Source organism: Nannobrachium achirus, assembly GCF_963921795.1.
Source record: "Nannobrachium achirus genome assembly, chromosome: 13".
Lineage (NCBI taxonomy): Eukaryota > Metazoa > Chordata > Actinopteri > Myctophiformes > Myctophidae > Nannobrachium > Nannobrachium achirus.
The window spans coordinates 578,666-592,063 of record NC_137833.1 but is presented as its reverse complement, the minus strand read 5'-3'; the positions used below and the strand labels follow the sequence as shown (position 1 = coordinate 592,063).

The 13,398-nt window shown below is 42.5% G+C and overlaps 1 pseudogene across 1 annotated transcript in view; it reads right to left on the bottom strand.

Annotated features, from left to right (window-relative positions):
* Positions 1-10,734, bottom strand: part of LOC308296727 (LIM domain-binding protein 3-like) — an 87,084-nt pseudogene extending 76,350 nt beyond the window's left edge. Inside the window, exon 1 of the transcript in view lies at positions 10,639-10,734. The product of the transcript in view is annotated as an LIM domain-binding protein 3-like (transcript). The remainder of the gene's footprint in view (positions 1-10,638) is intronic.
* Between the last annotated feature and the right edge of the window lie 2,664 nt (positions 10,735-13,398).

Genomic DNA, 13,398 nt, shown 5'->3' with positions numbered 1-13,398 from the left:
CTTGGGTCAGTTGTCTAGCTTTGGGCCAATCAGGGGACAGGCACCATAAACCTGTTTGCAAAGCATGCTGGGAAAAGCATTTTTCTAGGTTTCCAGAGACATTTTCTAAGCTGTTGGGAGCTAAAAATGCTAAATATGTCATATCCATGTGTCTGTCTCGGCAAGCTGTCTGTCATATGTCTGAATTTGATTTGTCAATATTTGAGCCTAAACCCTAACCGTAAGTGCTTGGCTGCTAGCTTAGGGTTGAGCTCCCTCCCCAACAGCTTGTCTGAAAGAGAAGAACTCATAGTAATTCTGAGATTATTTTTGTGTATCTTCTCTAAACTATTCTGACTATAGTATTATCAACATTGTTGCATAATATATTGTATGCACTTTTATGTTGATATTACCAATCTTCGAACAAATCATCTGAGAAGAAACCCTGAAACATTTCTGATGTTATGTTAATGACAGATAATATTGACATTGTCATTCTAAAGACCATGCATATGTAGGTTGTATTCATTTAGCCCACTCAACCCCAAAACTTGGGTCATATTGACTACAATCTTGGGTCATTTTAAACAAATAATTTGGTTATTTATTTGACCCAATTTATGGGTCAATATTCATAACCAAATTTCTTGAGTTAAAACAACCAAACCTGGCATTGGTCCCTATTTGACCCGTGAGTTGGATCAAAAATGACCCAAGTTGAGTTGTTTTTGACCCAGCAGTTTTTAGAGTGTACTCCACCACAATTTCGGATCCAAATATTGTACCTTTACTCCACTACAAAAACATACATTTTATTTGCATAGACCTGATTGCTTGTTTCTCTCACAAACAAAACATGGCAACGCTGAGCAAAGTTAGACGGTCGGAGTTGGAGATGTGTTTATCTTAGCACACAAACACTTGCAAGCAGGCTGGACACACATGCAGCTCAGTAACGTGTGGATATGTGTCGCTGTTGGGAGGAAACGTCGGAAAAGCAGTGTTGATCACCAGCCCAGGAGTTTGTTCTGACTCTTTGAAAACAAAGACACACACGCGCCTCTCTACCTAGCGCTACTCCTGTGCCTGTTTTGGGGGATTGAGAAAACTCACAGCTAAAGACTAGTTTCTCCATAACAGTCACTTCATGTTCGCACAATGAGGCATGTCGCTTTACGGGTTGCATTGCGCGATTTTGAATTAGTTGCAGGCAGTTGAGCGCTCATCGCGTCCGGATTAGAGCTGGGATACCCGACCGAAATCCGACGGGACCCGACAAGCCCGACGGGCTCGGGCTCGGGTCGGACGCATTTTCACAATTAATTGTCGGACGTCGATTCGGGTCGGACATAATTTTGATTCATAGAAAATAAAGTGTAAAACGATACAACTATCGTCTCTGTGTGTGCTATTTCCTTGTCTTTCTGGTGCACTGCACGTGGCTACGCTCAGTGCGTTGTCTTGACAACCATGCACACATGTTCATGGGGAAAAGGAAGTGGGAGACGGAGTGTCATATGTGACAGAGAACAAACAAACAAACAAACAGATACACGAGAAGAAAAAGCGAATGAGTGAGAGATAATGTTGCCGCCAGCCGAGATAAAGGTTAACTTGTCTACGGTAAAGTTTAGAGCAATTGAAAACGAAAGAGGGAAATCAGCGCCGCGGTATGGACGCATTTCAACGTAGTTGTCAACGCAGACATAATTAAAAAGTCCGATGTTGAATGTAGCCTTAGCCTAAAACCCATAAACCATAATGGTTGGATTAATAATAGTTTTTGATTAAGAAAGACGGCCAACTGGCCGTGTACTGGCCGTTTGTGGACGCTGGATATTAAAAGCAGATGTCAGATTCGTCTATGCTGGTAAGACTGAATACATTTTGATATTGATTGAACATGTGGAAAAGGTTTGTGTGTGAATACTTTATTAACAGTTTGTAAAAGAGGATTTTAAGTGTGTGACTGCAGCGAGTCACTGACTGCAGTCAGACAAGAGTCACCAGACGCGCAGTGCACGTTATAGCCTATTATTTAATAATCTAACGTAGCCTACTTGTGTAATTATTTAAAACACAATAATCAACACAATGTGGCTTAATATTATTAAGGGTAACAAACAGGCACGCTGCATGCACTCACTGCACATTATAACACGTTTGCTAGTGAGTGTAAATCAGTGGCTTCCTCAAAGAAAAAGAAACGAGGCGAAAAAGCGTTGAAAACATAAGTTTCGGGCCTCGGCTCGGGTCGGACGCTTTTTCATGATTAATGCTCGGACGTCGACTCGGGTCGGACAGAAAACTGTCGGACACAGGTTCGGGTCGGACAGAAAAAATGGGCCCGATCCCAGCTCTAGTCCGGATGCACGTCTTTTTTTTGCATAATGTGAGCCTGTAGATTAGCGGTTTTCATCAAGCTCACACGCCAGCAAGCCTGCACTGCACAACGTTCGTACGGGAGGGACTGGGGGGGAGAGAGAGAGAGAGCGAGAGAGAGAAACGGAACACTATTGCCCCGTTCAAGTAGGCTAAAGAAACATATCCAATGTTAATGCAGGCAGCATGTAGGATCCGCATTTGCAAACTGTTGACTCGCTGGGAGGTGAAGATGATGAAAACTTTTTGTTGTGGTTCTCATCTGGCATCGCGTCCCATCGGACACATAGCGGCACTGTTAGCATGTCGGCTAATAATATAGCTCTCCCTCTCTCTGCAAGTGTGTGTGTGTGTGTGTGTGTGTGTGTGTGTGTGTGTGTGTGTGTGTGTGTGTGTCTAATGACGACGACGTGAAGTCTCTTTGCAAAAAAGGGGTATGGTGTATGCTCTGCACGCTGCAGCCATACAGCACAGCACAAAAGAATAAAAAATAACAACTATGTAACACAAATCTATCTGGTGTTAATGTGCGCTGATAGACAGCGCAGCGAGGCAGGATGCATGCACATTCTTGAACACATTCCAGAGCCGTGTCGCCTGCCTGTACGCTTTTAGGAGGAATTTTGCATCATTTTCCCTGGACGTCTGGCCGGGCGGGGGCGATATCAGACCGGGCGGGGCGCCCGGCCTATATAACGGTGGCGGAAACCCTGCATCAGCCATGTCATCTTTACACACCATACCTGCACGCACGCACGCACGCACGCACACAACACAGAGCAGAGCAGTTTAATAGACAGCAGTGTTTCTCAACCACTGGTCCTGGGGACCTTTGGTGTGCCCCTGAGAAGGGTCAAGTGTGCCCCTTGAAACTGCTTGAAAGCCAGTATTGTATTTATCATTTTAAAAATGATTTAAACTAGTGAAAACAGCAGATCTTGTGTGCTTGTAGATCGGCTTTTTTCACTACTGTTGTGGGACAGCCTTGTATGATGAAGCAGGTTTCTTCCCGACAGTGAGGATATTTACACCCCCGTATTAAGTTGGTGTGACCATGGATTCTTGGGACATGAAAAGTGTGACCATGCAGAAAAAAGGTTGAGAAACACTACTTTACACAACAGTAGAGTACTACCAGTAAGACTGATTTTAGGGCAAAATTTGTAGGAGCAGTGTCCAAAAATGTGTTAGAAAAAATCTGCTTGATGGTGGCGCTGAGTGTAGACATAGTGTGTACCGATTTGCGTGATTTTAGGGCAAAATTTTAGGAGCAGTGTCCATAAATGTGTTTTGCAAAAATCTGCCTCATGGTGGCGCTAAAAGAGGGCAATGTGAGAATTGATGGGTGGAGGTTGTGGTTTGGCAAGCAAGGAGTGTGTGTGCAAAATTCGGCATGGATCGGGGCAACGGTTGCGGAGATATGAGCAGGGAAAAGTGTGACGTGTGACAGACAGACTGTCAGACTGACAGTCAGACTGACAGCCGGTGGAGGTTTTGATATAGTAAATGCGACCTGACGGTCACAACAATGATACATTAGTATCACTGGTAACACTGAATCTGTTTGAGCAGCACAGCAGTTTAAGGTTATTCACAAAGTTACAGAGAAGTATGACAAGAAACACATGTGTACAGTGAGTGTACAGTAAAGAGCAGGTATACACCACAGAAAGACAAAGAAGAATATATACATAAAGTGTCTCTTAACAGTCAACACTCATTGTGTAACAGCCATACTTAAAGCACAACTATGAATGCAGTGCCAAAAAGTGTCCATAACAGTCAATGCTAGTCATCACCATGTCCACCATGTCAAACACTAGTCACACAACCCACCAGTGCAGAGACACACAATACACACAACCCAACAGTGCAGAGACACACAATACACACAACCCAACAGTGCAGAGACACACAATACATGCCCGATGGTCAGAGCAAAACATCTAAATAAAACTAGACAAGAAAGACAGAGCAATGAGGATGTCACTGCACACCCTCTAGAACAGCCTCTCAACCACTTCAGGCCACAGCCCCCAAAATAATCACATTTTAATTGATCTACATGCTCACAACGCCAATGTTTAATTTAACTAGACCTTACCCGTTCGAAGATATGTGCTCCAAAATATGTGCAGAGTGTGGGTTGTGGGGAAAGTTACTGTGGTGCGTGCGTGAGAATATGTGGGAGCATCATAATGTAAGGAGCAGCTCATGGAGGAGTGTATATTTATGATGCAAATAATTTAACAGCAAATTTAGGTGAATAGAAGTATGAATGCGCTTGCTCCACATAGTTTTTTCATACCCGTTGGAAGATGAGACACACATCAAACGCACCTGGTAAAATCGAGAGAGAGAGAGAGAGAGAGAGAGAGAGAGAGAGAGAGAGAGAGAGAGAGAGAATGCACATTCCTAACTGTGAGAGAGGGGTGTGTGTGTGGGGCTACAGATCCCATGGCCTGGAGGAACGGACCGTAACCATGACAACAGGCAAAGAAAACGCTAATAAAGAGCTTTAATTTGGGAGAAATGAAATTGGGGCTCCGTCACCGTTGGTATAATGCTAATGGCCAATACCATGTGAACTTTGGGATCAGTTGCTAAAGCGAGTGAATAGATAGACGTAGATAAGCGTGAGCGTTAGAGCGTTAGAGCGTGAGTGTGTGAGTGAGTGAGTGAGTGAGTTTGGTGGTTTATCTGATAATCACATTTTAATTGATCTACATGCTCACATCGCCAATGTTTAATTTAATAATCACATTTTAATTGATCTACATGCTCACAACGCCAATGTTTAATTTCTAATCCTTACATTGTCACTTTAGAAATGTTAGAAAGTTTCAAGTTACAAAAAGTAACTTAGTTACTTCAAGTTAGTTTTTTTCCAGCGTTACATGTACATGAAACAAAATATAATATCCTACAAAAAAAGGCACATGCCAGCAGAAATATGCCTCTCAACTAAGTTTTATGTTTATTTCAAAAAGGTTGACATTTTCCTTTAGTAAACATTTTGTGTTCCTAAAATAAAGTAAAACATATATATATCCACGAGTTTCCTACGCCCCATAGTGCATCGCGCAAACGTTCGCATCGATCTTCCGGCGCCGATTTACAAGCTCTCAACGGGTTGCATCTGCGACGCGACGTGAGCTTGTATGTCTGCTGTTAAACCCGGAAGTTTGGTCCGGATAGTCTCCAGTAAACTCCCGCGGAAACTTGTGGATATATATATATATATATATATATATATATATATATATATATATATGTATGATCTGGACATTTGATCGTCAATCTTAACAAAACTTAAATGTAAAATTATAACTTTGCTTGTAACTTCTTGTAACTTAAAAATTACCCAAAAAGTATCTCAGTTACTTGACGAGTTACAGAAATATGAATGTAACTCAGTTAGCAGCAAGTTACAGCAAAATGTAACTTAGTTACATGTAACTTTAACACTACATGTTTGATGATCTCAGAGGACAGAGCGGTTAGAGCATCAACAGGCGGCCCGGGGGCCACATGCGGCCCCCACCGTCACTTAATGCGGCCCACAGGTTGATATTGGAGTACTGATATATTATTGATTTCAGCTGTTACAATTCCAAACATGGAAAAAATTACCGGCTTTAATTACTTCAGTCTATATTAGTAGCTAAATGACTAGTATTAAAATGTTATTGTATTTTTTATATCCAATGTATTTGTATTTAAGTTCATAAAATTAACTTAAGAACATATAAATACGGGATTGCAATTCAAAAATAGCAAAAATAGCAGATCTACAAGCTCAAAACGCGTCGCCGTAAATCGGCTATTTTTTTTTCCGGCTATGTATATGCATTGTGGTCCTCTGGAGTGAGTGTGAAAATGTAGTGGCCTCTCCATCATCAAAGTCACCCAGCCCTGGGTTAGAGAGACCCATCCATCTCCTACACTCTGATTTCTGTTAAAACACAACTAAAACAACTTTCTATTGTTCCATTCTTTACCTTTTCTTTCTCTTCTGCTCTATAACTGTATGTTATTTTCTCTTCTTGTTTTATTTAAATGCATTTTAATGCCATTCATTGTTTCCTTTCATTGATGTTGTGTAAATAAAGCTCAATGCATTTCCATCTGTTGACCACAGGTGTTTGTGTTGTTTTGTGTTTCCTGTTCAGTGAGTCGTTAGCCAGGTTCTCAGAGATGGTGAAAATAGACGATCTACAAGCTCACACAGCGCTGTGAGCTTGTAGATCAGTATTAACCAACTGGAACCCGCCCCGCCCCCCAAGGACCCCTGGGGGTCCCCGGACCACGCTTTGATTACCAGAGCCCTAAACCAAGCAGCAAGCAGCTGCACCAACATCACAACGCTGTTAAATAAATAGCACTAAGAGTGACTTGCTTTGGTCTGTTGGTGCTACTGTATATACTGTATATACTGTATATACTGTATTTACTATTATACTATACTGTACACTGTGGAAAAAAGTACAAAATGTTTTACTCAAGTAAAAGTAAAAGTATCAACCGTAATGTAGAAATACTGTTATTGGCATCAATAAGTACTTAAAGTACCAAGAGTAAAAGTACAAAATGTTTGAAAATAGCAGATCTACAAGCTCACATTGTGTTGCAATGTGATGTGTTGTGAGCTTATAGATCGACTATTTTGAAATAGCCACGGTATAAAATAAGGCTAAAGTGGTTTAAGTATGTTTTGTAATATTATTAATTTATATCTGCAAAGTAACTAGTAACTAACGTTTTCAAATAAATGTAGTGGAGTAAAAGTAAAATATTTGGATCCGTGATGAAGTGGAGTAGAAGTAGTATTGGAAATTGGAAATACTTGAGTAAAGTGCAAATACCTAGAATAACAATTGCACTTCAGTAAATGTACTTAGCTGCTTAAGACCACTGTGTGTGTGTGTGTGTGTGTGTGTGTGTGTGTGTGTGTGTGTGTGTGTGTGTGTGTGTGTGTGTGTGTGTGTGTGTGTGTGTGTGTGTGTGTTATAATAGCATTGGTTCTCCAACATTTCCATGGTTCATAGCAGCTATAGCAGGGCTGGGCCACTTTGATGATGGTGAGGGCCACTATATTTCCACCTTCACTCCAGAGGGCCACAATGCTTGTTGCTACGTCATAGTTTGTCATATCTCATACAGCAAAGCAAGCTAAAATAGCAGATCTACAAGCTCAAAACGCATGAGCGTTGCAATGCGTTTTGAGCTTGTTTTTAGCTTTTGAGCTTGTAGATCGGCTATTTTTGCGCATGTGGCCCCTGCCAGTTGCCCATGTATGATCTACAGTGAAAGGTGTCACATGCAACAGCCTGCTGGTCACAGGGTGTTTATGCAGAGTACAGCTGCATTCAACTCACACACAACCACTGAAACAACACTGTGTGTGTGTGTGTGTGTGTGTGTGTGTGTGTGTGTGTGTGTGTGTGTGTGTGTGTGTGTGTGTGTGTGTGTGTGTGTGTGTGTGTGTGTGTGTGTGGTTCTCAGAGTAGGGTTGGGGGTCCCCCGGGGGTCTGCAGATAAATGGTTGATACTTAGGAACCAAATGAACCCCTTACAGGTCTTTAACTGCAGAGTTACATGAACTAATCTAGAGTTACAGTCTAGATTAGAATCATAACCCTAACCCAGAGATTAAAATGCCTTCCAAAGGGGGTCCATGGTCTAATACATGTAAACATGGGGGTCCATGGTCTAATACATGTAAACATGGGGGTCCATGGTCTACATGTAAACATGGGGGTCCATGGTCTAATACATGTAAACATGGGGGTCCATGGTCTAATACATGTAAACATGGGGGTCCATGGTCTACATGTAAACATGGGGGTCCATGGTCTACATGTAAACATGGGGGTCCATGGTCTACATGTAAACATGGGGGTCCATGGTCTAATACATGTAAACATGGGGGTCCATGGTCTAATACATGTAAACATGGGGGTCCATGGTCTAATACATGTAAACATGGGGGTCCATGGTCTTCATGTAAACATGGGGGTCCATGACCTACATGTAAACATGGGGGTCCATGACCTACATGTAAACATGGGGGTCCATGTCCTACATGTAAACATGGGGGTCCATGTCCTACATGTAAACATGGGGGTCCATGGTCTAATACATGTAAACATGGGGGTCCAACTTAAGGTCCATGAAATGAAAATGACTGAGAACCACTGCTACTGTACCGGATATCCTCTACAAATCTTTTCAAATGGGGGTCCATGGATTCATGTGTATCAGTTTGGGGGTCCTCAATATGAAAAGGTACTGACTGTGCTACAGCCTAACAGTCGCCTACAGCAGAGCTTCTCACACACACACACACACACACACACACACACACACACACACACACACACACACACACACACACACACACACACACACACACACACACACACACACACACACACACACACACACACACACACACACACACACACACACACTCCACCCTGACGAGCACTAAGAGTTGAGGCATTACATTTTGTATAATACAGTTCTATTGTGAAAATAGCAGATCTACAATGACAATTTGGCCAATGTTTAATTTGTCATTTTAGAGGTATTTAAAAAGTCCTTAAATTGTCACTTTAGAAATGTGCAGATACCCTCTATACACTTAAAATGTAGGTTTATGTTTGTTTACTGTTGAGTGAGAAAACAATGTTGCAACATTAAATTAAACATCTGGGGACCCCCCCCAGAATAATGTGGGTCCCGACCCACAGGTTGAGAACCACTGCCCTACAGTAATGTACAGTAGGATTATTGTTAAAGTACAGAAGACAGACTGACAGTTCCAGCTCAGTGCTATAAATAGCATCACAAGGAGACCCTGGTACATTTCAAACCCTGACAGATGGAACCAAATGGACCCTTAGTGGTGGTCCTGAAGCCCTGCTTATCGTCCAGTCCAGTCCACACTCTGACAGGGAGGTAAAACCTGCTTCATGTTGGCTTCCTCCGGTGTGTGGATTTCTAAGCTGTGTCTTTACACAAACCTCCAAACCAAGAGAGATGTCTTTGACATTCACAGTGAAGCCATGATGTAAGACCAGGTCTGGAGTAAAGTCCTCATGAATGAATATCACACACAGATAAGCCAGCAAGTCTTCTATAAAACCAATCAATAAGCAATACAATATCTCAATGCGTCTGCGTTGAATGCTTCCTATTCAAACTGCTAACAGAGGGTATGCAAGTGAATGGCAAATCCAGTGACAAAGTGAGTTTAAAGGGGAAGACCACCCATTTTCAATATTGAACTATGTCATTAATATACCTTAGTAGTGGAGAACTGGAGGATTGATTTTGGGGTTTGTATTGTTAAGTACAACGGTGTGATGTCATCAAGTTGTACTTTACAATACAAACCCCAAAATCAATCCTCCAGTTCTAGGCAACACAGAAGAGGGGGAACTTTTTTTCTATTTCCACACAACTCCTCTAAGGTATATTAATGACATAGTTCAATATTGAAAATGGGTGGTCTTCCCCTTTAACTTTGTTTAACGTGGTTTAATGCAATCAGATCAAGACCAGAAAGTGTTTTTTGCCACTCAGAAGGCGTTCCTGCATAACTTCCAGGTATGATGATGATGTCACACCCTCTATAATGTAGAATAATGAAGACTCTGAACCCCACATTGCTCCCAGTGAGCTGGTTGGTGCCTTGCATGGTTTCCTCCGCCACCGGTGTATGAATGTGTGTGTGAATGGGTGAATGTAATGAATGTGTGTGTGAATGGGTGAATGTAATGAATGTGTGTGTGAATGGGTGAATGTAATGAATGTGTGTGTGAATGGGTGAATGTAATGAATGTGTGTGTGAATGGGTGAATGTAATGAATGTGTGTGTGAATGGGTGAATGTAATGCACAATCTCTGTAAAGCACCTTGGATAAAAGCGCGTTATAAATGCACCATAATGTATTCAATCAATCAATAAAGTCACCCTGGACAGAGACATGTTGAAGGGTTAGGTTCAGGGCTAGGGTTAGGCTTTAGGGTTTAGGGTTCAACTCACCCTAGAGATGGTTAAAGGCATGTTGACGGGTTAGGGTAGGGTCTATACAGAAGGGTTAGGTTCAGGTTTAGGTTTAGGTTCAGGGTTTAGGGTTCAACTCACCCTAGAGATGGTCAGAGGCATGTTGAAGGGTTAGGTTTTGGGCAAGGCGCTAGGGTTAGGCTTTAGGGTTCAGGTTCAGGGTTTAGGCTTTAGGCTTTAGGGTTTAGGGTTCAACTCACCCTACTGATGGTTAAAGGCATGTTGAAGTCCTTTCCTCCCTGCAGTCTGAAGCCCCAGGGTGCAGGACCCTGCAGAGACACGGTGTAGGCAGCCATCCTGATGCCCGAACAAAAAGATCACTCAATAAAAAGTGCTTCAAAGAGTCTCCAAGCAGGAAGCAGAAGAACGCAGAGAGATGGAGAGAAAAACTGTGGACTTCAAATGAAGACGTGGAAACGATAAGAGGAGGAGGAGGAGGAGGAGGGTGACTTGTGGTCTTCACTTCTTCTGCTCTCCCTGGAAGGATGGAGGATGGATGACGGATGATGGATGGATGGAGGGATGGATGGATGTTAAGAGGGAGGGGCGGGACCAGAAGAAGACCAGCCTCTGTAAAGAAAAGAACAACAGAGCAGATTAATAGCAGAGTTTAACCAATTCATTCATTGAGTTTAACCAATGAATGAATGTTATGTTTTTAGCCCAATGAATGTTTTTCATGCAAAACAAATGCTTGCAATGGATACAGTTTCAGAATAATTAAAAACATCTAGTTAAACCCCTCACATCCCACTTAAAGCAGGTTTTGTATAGTACAGTGTATAGTAAGTGAATGAGACCCAGAATTACCCTAGCTGTCAAACATTATCCTAGGGATGTTGAATTTCAATTATGTTATTAGACACCTTTACCAACACATTGGTGAAGAAATAGTTTGGTAATGAATTTATTCCCAGATTTGACAGGTATTCTGATAATCTTCCCTGACTACTACCAGAGTTTAACCAATGAGAACACCTCGTCCTTGTCGTCAGGTAAGAAACCTTCTGTTTGAATATTCTAACTTCTTTTGTAAACGAACGTCGAACTCCATCAGAACCCTGCTAGACCAGGGCTCTTCAATGTTTTCAGGCCAAGGACCCCTTAAGAGAGACACATGAAGTATGGGGACCCCTTAGCTGAGAGACACATGAAGCAGGGACCCCTTAGTTGAGACACATGAAGTATGGGGACCCCTTAGCTGAGAGACACATGAAGCAGGGACCCCTTAGCTGAGAGACACATGAAGCAGGGACCCCTTAGCTGAGAGACACATGAAGCAGGGACCCCTTAGCTGAGAGACACATGAAGCAGGGACCCCTTAGCTGAGAGACACATGAAGCAGGGACCCCTTAGCTGAGAGACACATGAAGCAGGGACCCCTTAGCTGAGAGAGATGAAGCATGGGGACCCCCTCTACATATTGTATAAACACAGAGTTTGACAGCACTGTCATCAGTCTACGTTGGATTTGTGTTTTTAGTTAACTTGACCTTTTCTCTGTACTTGGTCTGCTCTTTTTTACCTCTACACCAAACCTATTTGCCGAAAATAGCCGATCTACAAGCTCTCAACGCCTCGCAGCGTGAGGCGTTGAGTGCTTGTAGATCTGCTGTTTTTGGCTCAAGTTCCTCTCAGAATAAGGATAGGAGGGTTCAAGTTGTTAATTTAAAATAATTATCCTATCACACAAAGATTTGGCGGTGCAGTGACTCTGAGGACCCCCTGTAGTAACTCTGAGGACCCCCTAAGGGTCCTGGACCGCCTGTTGAAGACCCCTGCTCTAGATCACACTACAGCAACACACAAATGCATCTCTCTTAAGGCCAAATAGTGGAGGTGTCGTCTGGAGCTTATGTGGACCGCTAGGTTACAGGGACCGCTAGGGGTCCAACAGTCACAGAGGATAAAAAGACACAAATAGAATCTGTTCCATGTGAAGAACGAACAACAACCTGTGAGACTATTTAACCATGCAAGACTTCTGATCGAGAGAAATAAAATTAAATTAAATAAATGAATGAATGAATGAATAAATAGGGCTGTCCCAATTATTACATAATCGTCTAATCGCAATTATTCGAGGTAATCACGGTTATTTTTGCATAATCGTCACAATCGTTTCCACGTTGAGAAATGTTAATATAGTTACAAACACTTTCATAAAGTAGTGGACATAGCAGATCTACAAGCTCACAACGCGATCGGCTATTATTTCCACTATCAATGTTCTTTTTCAAGTATAAAGTTGTCAGTCATGTCTTTATATATTTAGGTTATGTCTCATATCTGCCATGTGCAACTGCAAAGCCTACAAGCCAAACAGAAATGTAATTGTCAACGACAAAAACACAATTAAATCGTTAATCGCAATTATTTGAGTGACAAATAATTAATCGTCATGTAAAATGTTATAATCGTGAAAGGCCTACGAATGAATGAAATACAGATTCTATGTTTAAAGAGAGAGAGAGAGAGAGACATGTACTTACCTTAGGAGGAGCTGAAGTGACAAGCTAAGAATAGTTGTTAGACTCTCTCTCTCTCTCTCTCTCTCTCTCTCTCTCTCTCTCTCTCTCTCTCTCAGAGCCCTGTGGCATTGTGGGGGTTTGGGGGGGGGGGGGGGGGGGGGGGGGGGTGTCGACCTTATATGGTGTGAAAGGGGACACCCAGAGAACAGACAGGCTTTCCTACCAGGGCCAATATAGAACTGTGCACACACACACACACACACACACACACACACACACACACACACACACACACACACACCAGGGTCTTCCTTGGAACCAATCAGGGGTGAGGAGGAAGCGTCTTACTGTCTGAATGATGACATCACAAATGAGATGCAAATTAACTCTGTTTTAACAGTCTGGCTACACACACACACACACACACGCACGCACACACGCACGCACGCACGCACGCACGCACGCATCACATCTGAGGAACGCGACTAA